The sequence below is a fragment of the Haliotis cracherodii genome, unplaced genomic scaffold, assembly GCF_022045235.1.
Source record: "Haliotis cracherodii isolate W230 unplaced genomic scaffold, xgHalCrac1.p SCAF_5, whole genome shotgun sequence".
Lineage (NCBI taxonomy): Eukaryota > Metazoa > Mollusca > Gastropoda > Lepetellida > Haliotidae > Haliotis > Haliotis cracherodii.
In genome coordinates, this window is record NW_027266308.1 from 23243074 (window position 1) to 23264619 (window position 21546).

Genomic DNA, 21546 nt, shown 5'->3' on the forward strand with positions numbered 1-21546 from the left:
CAGCCGGGAAAAGGATCAACACAGTCGGGTACAGGATCAACACAGTCGGGTAAAGGGTCAACGGTCGTGTACAGGATCAATACAGTCGGGTACAGGATCAAAACAGCCGGGTAAAGGATCAACACAGTCGGGTAAAGGATCAACACAGTCGGGTACAGGATCAACACAGTCGGGTACAGGATCAACATAGACGGTACATGGTCAACACAGTCGGTACATTATCAACACAGTCGGGTACAGGGTCAACACAGTCGGGTACAGGATCAACAGTCGGGAAAAGGGTCAACATAGACGGTACATGGTCAACACAGTCGGTACATTGTCAACACAGACGGGTACAGGGTCAACACAGTCGGGTACAGGGTCAACACAGTCGGGTACAGGATCAACACATTTGGGAACAGGGTCAACACAGTCGGGTACAGGGTCAACACAATCGGGTACAGGGTCAACACAGTCGGGTACAGGATCAACACAGTCTGGTACAGGGTCAACACAGTCGGGTACAGGATCAACACAGTCTGGTACAGGATCAACACAGTCGGGTACAGGGTCAACACAGTCTGGTACAGGATCAACACAGTCTGGTACAGGATCAACACAGTCGGGTACAGGGTCAACACAGTCGGGTACAGGATCAACACAGTTGGGTACAAGGTCAACACAGTCGGGTACAGGATCAACACAGTCGGGTACTGGGTTAACACAGTCGGGTACAGGGTCAACACAGTCGGGTACAGGATCAGCACAGTCAGGTACAAGGTCAACACAGTCGGGAACAGGATCAACACAGTCGGGTACAGGGTCAACACAGTCGGGTACAGGATAAACACAGTCGGGTACAGGGACAAAGAATTGTCCGCACAGACACACACATGCTTTTAGCTTCCAGCAATGCTTTCTTGGTAAGATGTAATGAGTTAGAAGATATAAATTGCTGTGCGTATATATAACATAGTAATTGTTTACACAGGACACGAAGTTAGTAAGTATTATTCTATATTTTAATAAAGCATGGCAGCCGAAGATCACATTACAGAACGTGACAACATACAACAAACTAATCTCTTGTATATTTTCTTTTGTCACATTGAGGGAGGGGGTCGGGGGGAACATTGTCGGGTACATTGCAATTGTCCAGTGCATCAGATCTCACATAATAACTTTAGCCCTGCGCCTTCAACGTGAAATATATATTTTGTTAAATACTTTTTCACTAATAGCCAAGGCAAGTCGAGACCAAACTGGTCTGTCTACTTTTCTTCATGCCACACATGAAAACAGCAAAAGGGGAAGGTTCTTTCGCAAAAAAGATATATTACAACTATTTGAAAGATATGTTTTCATTGACTTCAGTGTTAGTCTAGTTTTGGCTTAAGACACTCTCATTATTTGATGCCACATTTCTAAATTCACCTTGTTTGTATCAATTCTGTCATTTAATGGGTTTTTTCCCATAAACTGAGGGACAAAAGAAAGTATACCGAATTGACTTGAACATTTAAAGAAATGTTGTTAAGTTTGATGATGTCTCTTTAACTATCTCCCATTCCTGCAACAATGTGTAAAAATTGGCTGGGCAATAGTGTGTACAAAATACATTCGTTCGATGAAAACCAGGTTAAGAAATGTATTTGCAACCACAATACCCCAACGATAGTTGAAATGTTGTAAACTTGTGCCAAACAAAGCAAATTTATTGATTTTCGAAAAAAACATGTCTATTATTCGCATCAGCTGTTATGTATTATGCGATTTTTATAAATGTTCAAATCAAATTATTTATAAAATGTAAAACCATGTAGAAGTTTTCTTTGAGTGCTGCCTAAGCGCCATTACTGTTCAATGTTTGGATATAATAACGCAAACTAAAGATATTTTCATTTGAAAATCACACATAAAATAAACAGGGGTATTGTTTCTTTTGATCCTGGGTTTCCTACAACGTCCATACATCTTAAATCAGACAGGTATGTTAGTATGATTTACTGCTGTTATGTTGCTAAATGCAGAGATGAACATGGTGTTCACAGCGAGTGACTGAAATACATCTACTGGGACACGATCAGTGCAGTGAATTAAGATGTACAAGTTTGATTAATGATTTTAATATTTTATTTTTTTCCAACTTTCACTGAGCAGCTCACACAGTGAAACAGACACATATACAACTATATGATTATGATTATAAGGTTGGGTGTCGAATTTTCAAAGAAATATTGAAATGGTGAGCGGGTTATTATTATTATTATTATTAGTAGTAGTAGTAGTAGTAGTAGTAGTAGTAGTAGTAGTAGTATATACAGATTAAAATAAACAATGCTGCAAAGAGGGTTGATATCATGAGCATCGCTCCACGCAATTGGGAACCGATACTTGCATCAACCAAGTCAGCGAGCCTGACCACCCGATCCCGACAAGCACAGTCGCCTTTGACGGCAAGCATGGGTTGCTGAAGACCTATTCTACCACGGACAGTACGAAAGTAAGGGAGCATACATTTGATTTCATTGAGGGTTGTAGGAACATTTTTAAACGGATAGTTTGTTAATAAATATGCCCAAGTTGAAAAGTTTTATTTTCGCAGTGGTGAAAACGAATGAAAAGGTTGTTTAAATTTTCAAGTTTAGTTTTAATAACTGTATTTTCTGGAAATTAAGTTATTAATAAAATGATCGGTAATACCCAATATTTGTCTTTGGTAATATTGAAAATGAAAAGATTGTTTGGTGGTGCTCAGTAAATAAATAGTTTGTTGGATATAGTTGAGGTAAAAAATAGATTGTTCTAACCCCCAATCCCCAACCTGTACTAAACATCAAATCAATGCTGCATTGAGGGTTATATTGAGGGACAGTTGAGGAAGAAACGAGTCAACATTACTTTTAATAAAACTAATTTCACGAAACGTTTCATCGAAACGTCCATTCATGTTTCGCAATTGTTTCCGTAAAAACCTTGCTGGAACTGAACCCGTAACACGTCCTTTCTTTAAAGAACAAGCTGTGCCCATGACGTCATTGATTGTTCGTCCTTTTTTCGTCTTGCTTTATTTTAGTTTCAAAAACATCACTGCATTGGGCACGTTCAAACAACGTTTTAGTTTTAATATCCACCGTGTGTACCCGTTTATGGATGTACGGCGAAGTACCCAAATAAGTTAATGTCTGTCATTCAGTTTGATTAGGAAACTCTATCAATCCGATCAATGAACACAATTAATTTCCAATTCTCTAAATTATGTTCACGAGTCTGAAATCACAGATATCAATGTACATACGTTCAATTATGTTTAAAAACATATTTTTTCTACATTTTAATATGCAGATGATATAACGTTTAGGGTTGTATAGGGTTTTTATTAATGAAATACTAGCCTCGTGTGGATTGTGAATCAGATTCTCCAGGCAATTAGTGGTTACGAATGTCATTGTCTCCACTTTTGATATTAAACTCGTGGCCAACGCAGGACTTTTTTAAGTGGAATATATGTTCTATAGATAACGTTTAATGAGTTTGTCATTGTTATTTTGAAGAGTGGAAATGTTATGTACCAATTTCTAGACTTAATCTGCCCGTGCATTGACGTTAGTTCGGCAGTTATGTGTTATGTGTATTGTGGCCATCCCTGACCACGTGCCAAGTACGGTAATTATCAGCAAGATGTCGCCGTGTGGAGAACAAAGCGTTCATGACAAACATCATGCACATAATAACGAGGCTTGTGGGTAATTGCGCAAAAATACAATCTCATGAAACTAATGTAGACACCTTTCTCGACTTTATTAGCAATATAATCAGAGCATGACACCACTGTTGATTTGTTTACCACATCGAATATCTTTCCTAATAGCTCAGACAAATGGCAATATCGAGATGGGTAACGAATGGGAGTTATAAGTTAAACTGAAAGTATCCAACATGAATACCATTAATTGTTTGCCCTCAGTCATTTGTTCATTTAATAATATATATTTAATTATGAACTCATTGCATTAATTTCACTAAACAGCTGGCAAATGAAAGCATACAAAAACGTGTCTAGGCTAAAAACAGTCAACGATACACTGCAAACATCTGTGATACCCGTATCAAATAAATCACTCGAAAAACAATTTCTTGTTTGTTTCGAATAACAACTTCTTGTTTGTTTCGAATAACAACTTCATGTTTGTTTCATTTTTAGCCACCATCAATCGTGGGTGTATACTTTCTTTTGCCTGTCAGTTTAGTTATCTGTCGTTATCTACATCATAGGTGCCTGCTACCCAGGTAGCTGAAAATCTAATCATATACTCCTTAAGTATTGTTTTGGGCAAAAAATTATTTATTTATTTATTTATTTATTTATTTATTATTGTTTAACGCCACATCAGCAATATTGTACTGATTGTACGGCATGCATGACGTGTAAACTATGCAGTAAGCATCACTTCTCCACAATGTCACCATACCATCATATACCAATATTCCGTTTTTAACTGACCCCTTGGACATGCTCTGCGACAGCTGTGTCCGCAGTAAACTGACCGTCCCGTCTTCCCGACAAAGCCCGCGCGACCTTACTGACCCCTCCACCCCAGGCTCATCTCGCGCCGATACTAAATGACTCACAATTAAGGCTCGGGCATCGTAAATTGTACATTAATTGATTAGCCGGGATTGGTTCTATCATCATGGTAACTCTATCCGCACTTTACCCCTAATGGTTGACCCATGAAGTTCCAAGTGTAAGGCAACCCGACGTCAGTCACAGCGGAGTAACGGGATAGATCGACGGTATTATTCTTTCAATCTGGTTTGATGGTCTTTTGATTGTTGCAACAAAGAAAAGGCTGAACCACCATTCGCGCCTTTTTCGCCTTTCTCATAAATATTTTTAGTAGTTGATGATATTGGTAGTTGATTAACCTGGCTCCCACAATTGTCTCCCTCTCGATCCCAGTTTGTCAGAATCTAGGAGCACCTGTGTCAGATGTTGAGATGACAACCAGACACTTCAATATAGACAATGACTTTGTCAGACAACAACATATACTTAAAAATGAATATGTTTAGAAGTTACCACTAACTTTGAACTAAACGCGCATAACAGAGGACCTATACAAGCCCTACATTTACTAGTGACAGAAACATACATACAAACCGTCTGTACAACCCCAAGTCGTAGTAGGGAGACCTGGCACTCTTCTAAACAACCCCACATTCACTAATCGGAGTAGGGAGACCTCCCATCCTTATGTACAACCCCGCATTCACTAATCGTAGAAGGGAAATTCTCCACCCGACTGTTCAACCCAACATTTACAAGTCGTAGTGACACACCTCCCATCCGTCTGTACAACCCCCTCATTCACTAGTCGTAGTAGGGAGACCTCCATCCCTCTGTACAACCCCCTCATTCACTAGTCGTAGTGGGGAGACCTACCATCCGTCTGTACAACCCCCTCATTCACTAGTCGTAGTGGTGAGACCTACCATCCGTCTGTACAACCCCCTCATTCACTAGTCGTAGTGGGGAGACCTACCATCCGTCTGTATAACCCCCTCATTCACTAGTCGTAGTGGTGAGACCTACCATCCGTCTGTACAACCCCCTCATTCACTAGTCGTAGTGGGGAGACCTACCATTCGTCTGTATAACCCCCTCATTCGCTAGTCGTAGAAGGGAGACCTCCATCCGTCTGTAAAACCCCAAATTCACTAGTCGTAGTAGGGAGACCTCCATCCGTCTGTACCACACCCTCATTCACTAGTCGTAGCAGGGAAGACCTCCATCCGTCTGTACAACCCCCCCCCCCTTCTCTAGTCGTAGAAGAGAGACCTCCATCCGTCTGTACAACCCCCCCCCCCCCCCCCATTCTCTAGTCGTAGAAGGGAGACCTCCCATCCGTCTGTTTTACCCCAACATTCACTAGCCGTAGCAAGGAGACCTCCATCCGTCTGTATAACCCCCCATTCACTAGTAGTAGAAGGGAGACCTCCCATCCGTCTGTTTTACCCCCACATTCACTAGTCGTAGCAGGGAGACCTCCCATCCGTCTGTTTTACCCCCTCATTCACTAGTCGTAGCAGGGAGACCTCCATCCGTCTGTACAACCCCCCCCCCCCCCCCCCCATTCTCTAGTCGTAGAAGGGAGACCTCCATCCATCTGTACAACCCCCACATTCACTAGTCGTAGCAGGGAGACCTCCATCCGTCTGTATAACCCCCACATTCACTAGTCGGAGCATGGAGACCTCCATCCATCTGTATAACCCCCACATTCACTAGTCGTAGCAGGGAGACCTCCCATTCGTCTGTATAACCCCCACATTCACTGTTCGTAGCAGGGAGACCTCCATCCATCTGTATAACCCCCACATTCACTAGTCGTATGATGGAGACCTCCCATCCGACATTACAACCCCACATTCACTAGTCGTATGTAGTATGACAATATCAGTATGTCGGTGCTTCACATACATAAGTATGTAGACCCGTGAAGCTCCTTGTAGAGAATAGGTCTTCAGCAACCCATTCTTGGCGGAAGAGGCGACTTACGGGATCGGGTGGTCAGGCTCGCTGACTTGGTTGTTGCATGTCATCGTATCCTAAGTGCGTAGATCGATGTCCATGATATCGGTCACTGGATTATATGGCCCAGACTCGATTATTTCCAGAACGTCGCCATGGAGCCGTCATATTGCTCAGTGCGGCAATAAAACAAACAAACAAACTTGACAGTATGACAATATCAATATGTCGGTGCTTCACATTCATTCCTAGACAGTTTGACAATATCAATATAGTCGGTGCTTCACATGCATAGCTAGGTAATCTGTAATGGTTTAATTTAAAATCTGACTTGAAAATGATGACGTGCATGTAAAGCGGTCATTTAGTAAATGATAACATCTTGAACGTGTCGGTTTTGTCCTATCCCTAATATTGGCTTTCCTGGTTGTTAGACGATATAGCGAAAACACACAAAAAAACGTGATCGTGTTGTTAGCTATGAAGATATAACCCGAATACTGCTGGGAGCACCACAGAGGTAGAGGGTTAGGACAATGTTGAAGTGTATTACGTGAGTACACGATTGGCACCGACAGCCATCGCTCCTGGCGGCAACGCCGACTACGGGACTTAATGGATCTCTCTTTGAGCATTCGTGACAAGGAAACACTTACACACAATTGTCCAACATTAATCATTCTCGCTTTAGAGATTTATTTGTCCGATTATGCAAACTTATGTTAGGTTGGGGATGGCACAAAATAGGATGAGACGATCTAGGGTATATTATAGATTCTGATCTCGTCAGTTAACTGAAGGAAGGGTCCACCTATCACGATCAGAAGCTATTATCCCCCCACTGCTCCCGCCCTGTGAAGCTGGGACAATGACGGCGACACAAGACCTCCGCCACGGCTTCCTGACGACAGATTTACAACAAGGGTTACACAGAAACAACACAGATTACATCGGGCTGGACAGCGGGATGACCAACACTGACCATCCACGGACACATCGGGCAAATGGGAGATCATATGTATCGAGTTAAAGCAATTACAGCCGATGATTGGTTAAGATGTGAAGCGATACGGGCCTGCATGACCCCGGGGCTGATGTCGATCGAAGACTGCCCTCCAAGCCCGGGGGTAGTGTAGCCGCTCCTACCCCCGGGCTGGTTGGAAGATGGGACGGCTGGATGGTACACAGATTTACAGATAATGCGTGTCACAAACACCCTCTTTCACTGCTCTAGATGTGATTACCCCGATTGGTGAACCTTAAGCCAGAGGGAATGCGGCTAACCTACACGAACGGTCGTCGGAGATCACCACCCGCTCTTCCTCACCCCCACCCCCGAGGCCACCCTGACCAACTAAACGATCCATTGTGAGCCTAAACACATCGCGTGGAGTCGCGACTGGGAGCCTTTCCGTCATTGTCTCACAGGAAGAACACAATAGAAAAAAATACTCTTTGTTACGACTGGGTTTGGAGTATCTGCGTGTGTTGGTTTTCTCCACAAAGACTTTAATTCGGGAGGTTGTGGGTGATTGTTGGCTAATGTTATCTCTACCCTTATGGGATCACAATGATTATGTGTAAGCAAACTGTTGATTAGTTCTCTCACATGGTCATCAGGACAACAATGGAGATGTAGAATGGGCGCGAGTTGCGACGCCTGAGCCCCAGACACTCGCGCATGCAATGTTTACTTAGATAACACACGTCATGTCAACACCCCTACCCCCACAAATCGTTTTGGTTACCGATTCATCATTACTACACCCATTTACGACAGGTCAAAGAATATCTAAACAGTTTAGTGTCATTATACAGATTAGACGCGTCTTGGTTGTTTGGTAAGCGTGCTGCCGGAAATCATTTTACAATTTCTCTAATTTCTGTCGATCTCGAATTATTTATGTACGGCAGCTGACTGGAATATTTTACAGTAATCCATTTCGGTCCAGTACATCCATGGTACTCCTGATGCCCGTATGTGGAACATTATGTAGGAAGTGTGCTACGCCTCGTGGACGCTAGTCTTAGATGCGAAATTTCCAAAGTTCATAAAAAACCCATTAAATAGATTTAATGTGATTCTGACAAGTTCGCCATCAATTACAGGTCTGTAGAGGAAGTTTGAGCACACTGTGATATCGTCAACACCATCAGGGAACAGGTGTCTCTTGAATTCAGGTGTATAGTGCTAGTTGACAGGCAAAGGTACAGGCTACAGCAATCATGTATACTGAATATGGCAGTCACGGGTACAGATTTTGACAGTCACGGTACAGAATGTGGCAGTCACGGTACAGATTGTGACAGTCACGGGTACAGATTGTGACAGTCACGGGCACAGGTTGTCGCAGTTACGGGTACAGGTTGTGACAGTCACGGTACAGAATGGGGCAGTCACGGGTACAGGTTGTGACAGTCACGGTACAGAATGTGGCAGTCACGGGTACAGGTTGTGGCAGTCACGGGTACAGATTGTGACAGTCACGGCACAGAATGTGGCAGTCACGGGTACAGATTTTGACAGTCACGGTACAGAATGAGGCAGTCACGGGTACAGGTTGTGACAGTCACGGCACAGAATGAGGCAGTCACGGGTACAGGTTGTGACAGTCACGGTACAGAATGTGGCAGTCACGGGTACAGGTTGTGGCAGTCACGGGTACAGATTGTGACAGTCACGGTACAGAATGTGGCAGTCACGGGTACAGATTGTCACAGTCACGGTACAGAATGTGGCAGTCATGTGTACACGTGCAACTCATTAAATACATGGGGACAAAATGAACTCATACAGAGGCGCACAATAGAGGGTTGTGTGTGGTGGTGGTGTGGTCTGTTACCGAACATATTGGGAAAATAGTTCACCTCACGGTTTACAAAGGTAAAGGTTATATCCCGAAAAAACTAATAGTGGATAAAAAAAAAGTTTGTTCTATACTGTCATTTTCAAACTACAAACAACATCAATTGAAGAAAGCAAATTCAGACAGATATCCCTATTTCCACCCCTCCCTTCCCCACCACCACCCCCACCCTCCGTAACCCACCCATCCGGTCCCTAAACTATCTTCACGGTGCCTCTATAGAGAAGTAATCGATACACTGGACCCTAACACAGTTCTGTCATTGTAAGTTCTTTCGCCAGCTTAAGTGCATTTATGGTGTAAGTAAATACCACCTTCCGTACCCCTGCCCTCCACCCCCTGTCCCCTCACAGCCAGATCCCTCCCCTCAGTAACCCATCATTTATCAGTCGCCAGTCTCCGACAGCCAGAATCATTTTCCCTGCAGGTTAAATTAAATAAACTCGACTGGGAGCCGGGTAGAGCGGCGAGATACCTGATAGTATCACTCTGTAGCGTCAATCTACACCCAGGCGGGACTTCGATTAAGATGATTATCTCCGCGGGTGGAGTTCACCCCTAAACCCGTCACCGTACTCGACTAAGAAAGTCTAAAATGCCCTTTGTAAAGCTGGATTACCAGACATGTTTACAGTCTTGGATGTTGACTTGGTTATAGAGCTATACGTCTTGATCCAGGGTGTTTTTGTATATAGTGAATCCTTGCCAATAGACATATAAACAGGAGGTCAAATATTGTATATACGTGAAGACGGATTTGATAAAAAAATATATAAAACGTTGTCGAAACGTTACCAGACTGAAAACAGTTGCCTAAACTGTGCAAACTTAAGTCCAAACAACATCTGTGATACCCGTACGAAATACATCACCATCGAATAATATAACCATGTCTTGTTTGTTTAGCCACCATATAAACATGAGTAATACTATATATTTTCTTTTGATCGGGTTTCAGCATTAAGGGAAATGCGTTGTGCAGATGATAGTGCTTCTAACTGACGTTTTGGTCGAGGTTATTGAAACGATGACACAACCAGTCGCAGAGACATAAACAAGCGCATCACAGAGATTTCTTCTCCTCGAACTCGTGTATCGCCGTGAGAATAGGGCCCGTTCAGCAGTAGTCGTAGTTAACTATGTCTTTATCCCCAGGAGTGAGTGAGTATGATTTTACGTCGTTTTAGCAATATTCCAGCAATAATACGGCGAAGGACACAGAAATGGGCTTCACATATTGTTCCCTTTGCGGGAATCGAACCCGGGCAATTGGTGTAACGAGCGAACGCTTTAACCTCTGGGCTACCCCGCCACCCCTTATCCTCATGAAAGAGCTTATGTCGATTGTCATCGTCTTATTATAGGTTCATTTTGAGGAAGCAAACATGTTGTCTCTTAACATAACTAGATTTCACAGTGCCAGAAAAAGACGAACATTATATATTATACCTACAATGATCCTAACGCAGAGCCAGGGGAAAGATACATGCAGAGTTTATCTTACTGGCACAGCTGCCGCACAAGTCTCACATGAACTCACACGCCCCAGAACCTACCAAGCTAAATATTTGTTCTACGAAACCATCAACGTTTTCAAAATTATAGATCATGTCAACAGTTTGTGATAGAGAGCAGTCTAATGTGAATGTGTTAGGCTTCTCATGAAAGGAAAACGCTAGCGCGTTACAAACCATCCATCCTCGTGTAATCTCCTTACACCATAAATCAGTTTGGGTTTAATAATGGCGTGAATTTTGCGATGTGAAGAGTTTAGATCAACGAAGGGAGATAACTCGGCTTATCTTTCTCCACCTTGGTTTGTGTAAAGGACCCTCCCTATCATTTTTGGCCCGTTTCTTCTGTAATAACCACTTTATGACGTCTCAATAGGAGGCGAATACACTCATTCAAATTTCTAAGCCAACCCCTGCCTCAGTAATTACACAATACGCACTGCCTGGGTGTTTGAAGAGTCATTTTGTCGCGATATTTGATAACAACAGAATCTCCAATGAAGGCATTCTTTGTTAAATCAAGGCTTAAACACTTTCTTGTCAGATAACGCCAGTTTTACAGGGCTATAATCATGAGAAAATTAAATTCATTTCAAAAGTCTCGATTACACAGCCAGTCATGTGGACTTGAAACATAATTAGAATGTAGGTTTAGTGACTTGATTAGTGTTCACGAAAAAAACATGTTGCTTTATCCGCACCACATTTAGATGAGCCGATAATCGCCGACTAGCAGCGGTTGTACGTGTCATTTGTAGTCTGAGAACAAATACACCAACTAGCCGCTGGATTGTCCCTGCATTCGCTATCTATGTTACAAGAATGCCAGGCACGTGCAATGACGGCTCGGGGACGTGATTCATACAGAAAGATTGGCGTATGAAACCTGTAATTTATAACTTTGTGTGAATATTCTAATAATGGACAGCCTGAGGTAGCAAACTGTGGTTGTGTTCATGTGCTGCGTCGCATCATGTGGCCACTTTGTAGTTTAATTGGCTGGGGTTGGAGCGTTGAGTTACTGGCGCCAGTTCAGCGGCGAGAGGCGCGAGGGTTCGATTCTGATGAAGATAATTGCAGGGTCTGAGGGGTAGCTGTACAGTGCTGACTTCGCCCTCTAATGTAGCCATCGATGGAGCGAGTATCGATGTCCCCACCCAACTGAGAATCCCGGGGGGTGGGGACGAATGACGGAGAAGTGACAGCGGCCGACGACGTTGCAGCCAAGCCAGTTTAGGCGGAGATATAAGATACGTTGATGTAATTGAAGGGTTTAGCGATTTTCCCAACACAGAGTGTATTTTGTTCCGTTGAAAGACCTCCCAAACAGTATTTGCCCGCGCCCCTACCATCCTATGCCGGCCACTGGTAGGGGACTCGAGCGACTCGTTCTTCGCGCCCTAACCCGTCTGCTTTCTAAGCTCAAAATTACAAGCTGTCTTGCTCGACTTAATCGAATTTAATGTATTTTCCTTTGAATTAGGTAGCGATACCTTCCGCCCCACCAGCGTAGCAGGAGGGTGCTAAACGGTGTAATTTCCCCAGGCCGTCTTCCTCAGCAAGGCGGAGAGCAATCACGCCGTGTACGTGGTCTCTTCAAACTACCCCTCCTCATCCTCTGCACCTTCCGCCGCCCCTCCTCATCCTCTGCCCTTTCAGCGGCCCCACCCCGTACCCTGCCCACCCAGCGGCCCTGTATTTCCAGTGGCCCTTTCTCCTCCCCTGCATTTCCAGTGGCCCTTTCTCCTCCCCTGCATTAACAGTTGCCCTTTCTCCTCCCCATATTTCCAGTAGCCCTTTCTCCTCCCCTGCATTTCCAGTGGCCCTTTCTCCTCCTCTGCATTAACAGTGGCCCTTTCTCCTCCCCTATATTTCCAGTGGCCCTTTCTCCTCTCCTGCATTTCCAGTGGCCCTTTCTCCTCCCCTGCATTAACAGTTGCCCTTTCTCCTCCCCATATTTCCAGTAGCCCTTTCTCCTCCCCTGCATTTCCAGTGGCCCTTTCTCCTCCTCTGCATTAACAGTGGCCCTTTCTCCTCCCCTATATTTCCAGTGGCCCTTTCTCCTCCCTTGTATTTACAGTGGCCCTTTCTCCTCCCCTATATTTCCAGTAGCCCTTTCTCCTCCCCTATATTTCCAGTGGCCCTTTCTCTTCCCCTATATTTCCAGTGGCCCTTTCTCTTCCCCTGTATTTTCAGTGGCCCTTTCTCCTCCTCTGCATTAACAGTGGCCCTTTCTCTTCCCCTATATTTCCAGTGGCCCTTTCTCCTCCCCTGTATTTACAGTGGCCCTTTCTCCTCCCCTATTTTTCCAGTGGCCCTTTTTCTTCCCCTGTATTTTCAGTGGCCCTTTCTCCTCCCCTGTATTTCCAGTGACCCTTTCTTCTCCTCTGCATGTCCAGTAGCCCTTTCTCCTCCCCTGCATTTCCAGTGATCCTTTCTCCTCCCATGCATTTCCAGTGATCCTTTCTCCTCCCCTATATTTCCAGTAGCCCTTTCTCCTCCCCTGCATTTCCACTAGCCCTTTCTCCTCCCCTGCATTTTCAGTAGCCCTTTCTCCTCCTCTGCGCTTACAGTGACCCTTTCCCCCTCCGCCAATCTGGATCTCCTCCCCAGTAACGCGTTAGTTAACTAAGAGCGTCAATTAATCCGTGTTTACACCCGTCAAAAAGCTCTATGTCAGTAACAAGAGGTTTGCACCCATCATATCGTTTATAATTCAACTATTTTTTTTCGGGTTTGTACTGGCACAACTGCGTCAATAGCCTATTACTCATATATATCAAACAATAAGCATATTGGGGAGTTGAACATCAAATAATAAAGGCAGTCATCTATTTCAAATTACTAATGGAATTTCTGGAGTTAAATACTTAAGTTGATTTTAATTTAAATTTTATGACTGAACGATAGAGAAGCAAAGGGCGTGTGTTTCTTTGGCATGACGAAACGACAATACTTCAGAGGATAACGTATGCTTTATCGTTTTCGGGAGAAAACACGTCGTGTTGGTATGTCATAAAGAAATGCCTTTATACATCTATTTTAATAGACAAATGGGAGATATGATCATATTGTCCGCATTCTGTTTCGTGTCAAAAGCGCATCCTTTTCAATGTTTTTGTTTTACCGAGCCTAATGACTGGAGAATGGCTGACAAGCATACAACTGTCCGATTTAACATTGCGCGTGTTTCTGTGTGCGTTTCTCTGTGTGTGGTGTTTCAGTATTTGTGCGTGCGTTTCTGTGTGTGCATGTGTTTGTTTGCGTGTTTGTGTGTGCGTGCGTGCGTGCGTGCGTGTGGGTGCGTATGTTACTGTGTGCATGCGTGTCTGCGTGCGTGTGTGCATGTATGTGCATGCATCTGTGAGTGTATGCTACAAGTCTGCATGAGAAAGGACGCAAGTTTTCAGACGTCCTTAATGAATAAATTTTAACTTCCATACTTTTTCTTACAGTCTTCCAAATTTCATACAAGATTTATTCAGACCGTATAAGGTTATAAATGCAATACAATCTGTCGTTAAAGCTTATCGTTACTAACTCCCCGGAGGCAAGTTATGATGATGATTTCTGACGATATTGTTATTCCTGCTGCTCCCAAATTCACCCTGTCGTTCAATTAATAAGCATTACACCTTTCAATGATTGACACATGTATCCCGGTCACGTATAAGTGGAAAAATGCATTGGGAAAAAGCATGCTGAAAAGACATTATTTTATGTGCCTTCAGGCGGTATACCCCGGTGAATACAGTATGATATTAATCATATCAATGCATGGTGACATAAACCCGTGAAGACCTTATCATATTCACCATAGTAATGCATGGTTACATATATCGGTGAATACAGTATGATATTTATCATTTTAATGCATGGTTACATAAACTGGTGAAGACCGTATGATATTCACCATAGAAATGCATGGTTACATAAATCGGTGAATACAGTATGATATTCATCATTTTAATGCATGGTTACATAAACTGGTGAAGACCGTATGATATTCACCATAGAAATGCATGGTTACATATATCGGTGAATACAGTATGATATTCATAATTTTAATGCATGGTAACATAAACCTGTGAAGACCGTATGATATTTACCATAGTAATGCATGGTTACATATACCGGTGAATACAGTATGATATTCATCATTTTAATGCATGGTTACAAACGCCGGTAAATACAGTATGATATTCATCATAATAATGCAAGGTTATATCTCAGTAAAACAGTATGATATTCATATCAGTAATGTATGGTTACATACACTGGTGCATACAGTATTATTTTCACCACAGTAATGCATGGTTACATACAGTGAATACAGTAAGATATCCACCATAGGTATGCATGATCATACCTTCTGGTGACTACAGTGTGATGTCCACTATATTAATGCATGTTCATACCAGTATCAAGTATGACCCTTCTCGTGGCTATCGTAGGTAGGCGTAGCGGCTGCTAAATGCGGCTTGTCAAACTTTCCTCGCACGTTGAGCTGACACGCAGTGCTGTAATTGAAATGATTTTTTCAGCGACGTGAGACCACTTCATCAAATCTAACAATTTTTGACAGATTACAAACGTGTACTGTGAAGTCAGTAATCTACTGTTTCGTTGCTTACAATGCATTAACAATACATTTATCGTCTCCATATAGTTTTCTCAGATTATAATGTCGGCTCACTCGTGTGTATGAGATTACTTGGATACAAGGATATTTGCCTTGCACCTTTATTTTTCAGTTGTCGAATTGGGAAGAAGTCAGGATTGGACTGACACGAATTTAGGAAACAAACTCGAAAATATTGTGAAATTCAGAAACAAATACCTCAACAAGACGACCGTCACATACATCAACTTTATCGCAATTGTCAATCTTTAGACTCGAATCATAAACGCATATTGCAACATACTGCAAAAAAAGACTATTTCACAAATTAGTACAAGGAATGTTTCAATTCAACAGCGTTTCACAGATAATAACTCAATGCTTCAGGAAAAAACACATAATTTCGCCTTGGCGCTTTATGACTTGTTCGGAATTAGTTAGGATGATATCTTTGAAATTCCAATACATTCCTCGTGCGATATGACTAAAAAAGTGATTACAGTGACACATCAAAGAAACCGCATTTCTCAGAAGCTGCCGCTGAACAGGTAAATCTCCTGTAATCAAATGACCACTAAATGAGTTAAAACAAGGCTGTCGAGCGAGATGAGCTTGATACAGACCGCCATAAACCATACATCGTCATTTTCCTGTGCTTACAAGCCCCTTTGGGGATATGGCGCTCATCTCGACAAGCGGCATCTTAAGATGACCAGATAACTACAGGTAGCCACAGGTGTTCTTGATATCGGCGGCAACAACATCCCTAAATTTACCCACCAACCGTACTCTTTGCACCACTAATTGTTTCGTCACCCGCGGCGTGGCATTGTGATATCTATAGAACAGGTATGTTTACCTGTGTTAACAAGCTATTGTTTTATCGGAACACTATGTCACCCCAGGCAGGTAAATCACGGCATTCTCACCTGATCGTACCTTCTCATTGCCGTCCTGGGACTCGCACAGATACCTACCCCCTCATTAACCTGAGTGTCCAGGTAACTCCTTTGATCATTGCCGGAATTGCCATCTAATTACCTATAAGTGTAATTACTATCAATTTAGCAGTCAATTGAAGACCAATATTGTATTTATTATTTATTTACAGTTCTGATGAGAAACTTCCAATTCTGGAAATCGCCAGATGAAAACAATAATTGTCTGCCGAAATGACATGCAATCCGCTAACATAAGTGGGCTTTAGTTGTTGGTTTTGGTGTGGAATTATAGTGCATGGAACGCGACTGGGTTCATCGTATCGCGATAGTACGGGCATGCATTTTAAACACTGATATACAACTGTGTTATCATAAAGACTATGATCCACGCGGCTACAGTCAAACCTTGTCAGACCGGAAACTCTTCTATCCGAACGAATTATTAAAACATGTACATTTATACAAACGACATTAACAATGTTTTGCTTTCACATTAGATTTTACTCATGAGGATTCTGTTACATACTATATGCGTGCTACACGAATCGGTTACCTTTCTGGAATATGGTCGTGTACTAAACAACTGTGCACCAGAATTGTAGGCACAGAGTTTACTCAATGAGGTCACAGGGCCATAGGGGTGTTTACAAGACACCGTCATGAGACAGGAGTACTGCTGTGCGGCGTCATGCCCCCCCCCCCCCCCCCCCTCCCCCTTTCTTCACTACGACCACGAATATCCCGAATCACCCCGAATCGGAAACTTTCGAAATTCGTTATGATTCGGCCAATAATCCAAACTTTCGTAGAGAATCGGTAGGAGGTACGAAGCAGTTACAACAAACTACGACGGGGTTACGAAAACTCCTGGCTAATCGGGATGAAAAATATGAAGAATGCCGGGAATGGGTTAAGAAACATGTGCGAATTACAAGATTCATGTACGGATCATGCACGAATTGTAAGAATCACCTATGACTAAGTCACGAATATGCCGAATGCATGTACGAATGCAGGACGATCGCAAGGATATTCGTGGTCGAAATTAGGGCATTGGGCAAGAACCAAATACATGTACTTACCCTTTTATGCAAAATTTGTTCGATGCGGGTGCTACCCGTAAAACAGAACGTTTTACCCTTTTCGCGAACACCTGGTGTCATCACTGGTTTCATATGATTTACATCACTTGCCTTTTACGCCCAATGGAATCTGTTTCGGCGTAAACGTATTATGTTGACGTTTTACAATACAGGGAAAACTGTACCGGGTTGTACCACAGTCATACATATGTACCGGGTTGTACCACAGTCATATATATGTACCGGGTTGTACCACAGTCTTATATATGTACCGGGTTGTACCACAGTCATATATAAACCGGGTTGTACCACAGTCATATATATGTATCGGGTTGTACCACAGGCAAATATATGTACCTGGTTGTACCACAGTCATATATATGTACCGGGTTGAACCACAGTCATATATATATGTACCGGGTTGTACCACAGTCATATATATGTACCTGGTTGTACCACAATCATATATATGTCCCGGGTTGTACCACAGTCATATATATGTACCTGGTTGTACCACAGGCATATATATGTATCGGGTTGTACCACAGTCATATATATGTCCCGGGTTGTACCACAAGCACAAACATGTACCGGGTTGTACCACAGTCATATATATGTCCACATATGTGTATAGTACAGACATACACATTCCAGGGGTACTACACGAGGTACAGTGATAGAATGTTTGCATTCGAAACGATGCTGTGGATTTGAAAGTGTCTATTTGATTGCAGAAAATTATATTTAATGTTTGTAGTCACTGTGTACTGATAACATATCATACTCACCTTTGTCAATCTGTACTGGTGAGATTGATCATAAATTACTCACCTCTCAAGATTCACAATTTCTACAGAAAAAAATTATAATCTACCATTTAAAATAAGTGGATATTCAGGCCAAGTTTGTCTTAATTATTATTATTATTTACAGATTAAAATTAAAAATGCAGCAAAAAGGTTTGTGTCATCCTGGCACAGTCAGGCTGGTTAGGCTTATCATCAGCTCAGGGCCCTTGCCCCCTCTACACGCAGCCAAGACAGCGAATGGGACTTCTCCCAGGAAGCGCTGCCTAGTCAAACTCACCCAGAACTTTTCGGAGAATGTGACGACTCCCCAACACTACAGCCTTCTGCATTAACCCGATTATCAGAAGGGCTGTATTCCTGGTAGCCAACCTGATACTCTCCCGATGTCAGTCAACCGATTGGAAGATACCAAACCTAAGGCACCGAGAACAATGGGGAGTCGGACAACTTGGTACTTTGGATGTAAGCGTGACATTTCGAAAGCGAGGTCCGCATATTTGCCATGTTTTTCCTCAATCTTGTCAATCCCATTAGTGTCAAAGGGGACAGAAAATTCAATGATGGCACTAGAGTTGCGTCCATTGGTTTCGAATCTCGGTTTGCCCGATTATGTTTCTAGGTTTGTCACCACCATACCCGCGTTTGTAGGTTTCACCAAAACATCTGAAACCTGCATCACTTCGGACTTTCCTCCCACATTAAGCAGACATGCCGTGATATAACTGGAATACTGTTTGGTGGCGGTAAATCAAACTCACTCACTCACTCATTCATTTTCCTAATCTCAGCTCACTCACCCCAACGGCCATTTGTTGTATATATGCTGTATATATGCTTATAACGAACTACGGTTATAACGAACTAAACTAAGTGGTCCCTTTTAGTTCGTTAAAACCGTAGTTTACTGTATGTGGAATCTTTTGGACATTACTTCTGGATTCGTTGACTTTATGAGACATTTTATTTATATCTATTTACATGATCAGGTAGGGTGAATGCTTATGGAGTTTTAGAATGGACAATTGAACAACAAATGAAATTCATTTTGGGCTCCTTGTGTACAAAGTATAGCCATCTTTCTCATTATATCCATGAAAACCGCTTCTCCCTTTGCGTTAAATATACACCACTGGTGTTGAAACAAGAGGTACCTTTGGCAGTATAAAACACACGTACCAATAGCCAGATGCAGGCTTAACTTGACAGCCTTCATTGAGAGAAGGATAATCCACAATTTCTATATACGAATATAATTTTAAAGTCATAATACACAAAATATACATGAGATTAAAATGGCATCATCGGCAAAAACGACTAGAAAAATAAAACTGTATTCACTTGTTAGCTATAGTAAAATGTGAAGATCCAGCATAAAGCATTGGCGTAGACCCTTTGAATACTCTCCCCTATGAGAGTCTTTAGATGACGAATACACAGATATAACACGTCAACGACAAAGAATAACCACTCTTGAGTACGCGATTGGGCCTAACATAAACAATAGCGATGAAACTTATCAAATGGATCTCTGAAAATCAGTAATGGCATTTACATTAATTATATGGATCAAATATTCCTAATAATAAGTTCATATGGAGCGGAACATCTTGCATGTTTTACACAAAGTCCATAAGCACATGTTGATGGATTCCTTGTATGTCAAATGTGCGAAACGATATTCTTTTACCTGTACCTGGCGTATTCGATTTCCCTTCAACCAACTGATAATTTGTCATATGTCAAAACCTTTGTCTAGTAAGGTACCCGTGACATATTTATTATGTGCGACAGACGATACTATAACAATTATGAAATTGTGTTCATTGTTTATGATAAACGTGAATGAATATCATGAAATAGCAATGATTATTACATTTGTCGAGATTATCAATCACCACGTGAGCATATAGTATGTGGCGTTCAGAAAAAAATATTCTCACCATCTGTTACATAATTACATTATTTTCTACGGCGATGAACAATATAATTAACATATTACAAGGTGTTTTCTTACTTGATGGTTAAGCATTGAGTTACACGATAAATTTTTATACTCATCAGCCACATCGCTTATACACTTTGAAAAGAAAAGCCGATGTTGTGGGGCTTCCATCATTATATAGTTGGGGTACTTGGATGATCGCTGAATGTACATACACATATATAGTCTGGAGATGATACTGATGTATTGCTGGGACAGGTATTGAACGCACACTCATTTTCTTCTCAGGGAACGTATGGCACAGGCATCGAACATCCCGTAATTTGCTTTGCAGAGTTGCGTCCCTGAGCGAACATAAAACTATAATCGTGGGTTCGAATCTCAGATCACTATGATTATTTTGTAGTATCGCGCTGTGCTTGTAAGTTTCTCCAAAGCGGTAAACGTCTGAGACTTGCATCACTGTGGGCTTTCCTTCCACATTAATGTGACACTGGAATACTGTTCAAAGTGGCCTTAAACCCAACTCACTCACTCATCCATTTTGCTAATCTAGACATAGTCGACCGAGGCCATACAAGACCTTCATATTTTACCCCAGTATGTAGTCTGAAACACGTCTACTGAGTACTGGTGTGTTGCTGTGTCACCCCAGAAAGTAGTCTGATACACGTCCCCTGGGTAACCATGTGTTACCCCAGTATGTAGTCTGAAACCCGTTCCCTGGGTACCCGTATGTCACCCCAGTATGTAGTCTGAAACACGTCCTCTGGGTTACCGAGCGTCACCACAGTGTGTAGTCTGAAACTCGTCCCCTGGGTTACCGAGTGTCACCCTAGTAAGTAGTCTGAAACACGTCCCCGGGGGTAACATGTGTCACCACAGTGTGTAGTCTGAAACACGTCCCCTGGGTTACCGAGTGTCACCCCAGTGTTTAGTCTGAAACACGTTCCATGGGTTACCAAGTGTCACCACAGTATGTAGTCTGAAACACCTTCCCTGGGTTACCGAGTGTCACCCCAGTATGTAGTCTGAAACACCTCCCCTGGGTTACCGAGTGTCACCCCAGTGTGTAGTCTGAAACACCTTCGCTGGGTTACCGAGTGTCACCCCAGTATGTAGTCTGAAACACCTCCCCTGGGTTACCGAGTGTCACCACAGTGTGTAGTCTGAAACACGTCCCCTGGGTAACCATGTGTTACCCCAGTATGTAGTCTGAAACACCTCCCCTGGGTTACCGAGTGTCACCCCAG